Here is a 1903-nt window from a genome sequence, read left to right as displayed (position 1 = left end):
TGGATCAGAAGTTTTCTGGATAATTTGCTCGGCATCAGGACAAGTTAGCGCTAAGTCGAGGGCTTCCTGACATGCCTTGGGGAGTCCGTACAAGTCATTTGCGGAGTATTTCTTATGAAATTCTCGCATGTATTCCATGGATGCACCGAGGAATGGAGGGTGTAAGTTGCGCCGTATTTTGATAAACGGCTCGCGCGGTGGTAACGGACAAAGTTTCCTTTCGGCCTCTTGTGTAAAGTACTCTAGACGAGCTCTCGTTTCCCCAGGCCGGAGAAGGATCTTAATACGTTTCTCAGCCTCCTCAATGGTGGTTTCGAAATCAGCATCCGCTACTTTCTTCCCTTCGGCTAACTCGGTCATGATAGTCGGGGTTGGCCGTTCGCTAATATCTTCCACGGCCTTTTTTGGTTGCCATTGGTTGGCCGGGCTAGCCTGCGCTTCTCGTCACCGAGCCATGCAATCTATCCGTTGGCGGCGACGTTTTTGAGATTTAGATAGCGCCGTATACAAGCCAGTTGGAGAGTTGTAACTGTACCAGCGCTGATCCGATGTCCTGGGTGGCTTGAAAGTTTTGCGATCAGCTGGCGAGCCTGAACTGTTGGTATTGTGCGAATAATAATCCTCATTATAGAATGGTGCGTTGAAGTCAAGGCGCCGTCTGACCGAGGTCTGTTCTTTCGGCTTTACTTGTGGGCCGAGTCGATCGAACACTTGACGTCGTGGACCTAATCCCTTTGATGACGCCGTAGGGGCCGTTGGTGGTGTTGAAGATTTCTTCCCAGGTTCAACTGGTGTTTTACAATGGTCACATAAAACTTTCGATCCACAAGTTTCGTCGGATTTTGACCTCGTCATCGGCTCATCAGCGGGTCGTACCGATTGTTCCGTTGGTGGTGCATTTGAAAATATATCAAGCTTTAGTCTTGTTCGACCATTCCGTTGACGGATATGCTGCATCGGGACATATTCGGCCTTCCCTTTGTTTCTGGGAAGGTGAGCATCCACCATACCAATCGTTGTTGAAGGGAAAGGATTAACATCGACCGCCATCTTTTCCGAAAATTTCAACTTTCCTTTTTCGATCCAACTTTGAATTGTGTCCCGGAACACAACATAATTATTGGTTGCATGCTTATTAGAATTATGATACTTGCAGTATATATTTCCTTTTAATTCATCGGCTTTAGGGATAGTATGTCCTGGCCGAAGCTTGATGATTTTTGCTGCCAATAATTGATCGAAAATTGCATCAGCTTTGGTGATATCAAAAGTGTAGACTTTTGATGACTTACTAGTTTCCTCGGCGGCCAAACGGGTTTTGGCGTCTTTGGTATTTACTTGCGCCAAAGCCTTGCAAACATAGGGTTTGTCTATTACTATCTCGGCCGCATCCACACTAGCATACTGAGGTTCTTCACTTTCGGCCGATGCATAGCTAACCGTGGGGTTCTTATACAACGTCCCTCGGGATGGTGACTTTGATATCTTTTCTTCCCGGAGCAGATAATCATATTGTTCGACGTGTTGAGCAAGTTCGTACATATCTCGAATATTTGCCCCCAGGAACTTCTTTTTGTATTCCACATCTAATCCGTTGAGAGCGATCCTGACGAATTCCACTTCGGGGAGTGGCACTCGGCACCAATTCCTGGCCGATTTAAACCTTGTTAGGTATTCCATTGGAGATTCATCAGATGCTTGAGCCATCCTGGCCAAGGATGATACGGACATCTCCATCCCTGGCCGATAGAACTGTTCATGGAACTTTTCGACCAACTCTTCCCAACTCTGCACGGAGTTGGGTGGAAGATTAATGTACCAGGCGAAAGCTGAGCCTGTCAGTGAAAAGTTAAAACAGCCGTAGTTTGTAGAAATCACTATTGACGTCCCCACACTGCGCTGT

This window comes from Pyrus communis, chromosome 3 (assembly GCF_963583255.1).
Source record: "Pyrus communis chromosome 3, drPyrComm1.1, whole genome shotgun sequence".
Taxonomy (NCBI): domain Eukaryota; kingdom Viridiplantae; phylum Streptophyta; class Magnoliopsida; order Rosales; family Rosaceae; genus Pyrus; species Pyrus communis.
The sequence above is the reverse complement of the archived record's forward strand: the minus strand, read 5'-3'. Positions refer to the sequence as shown.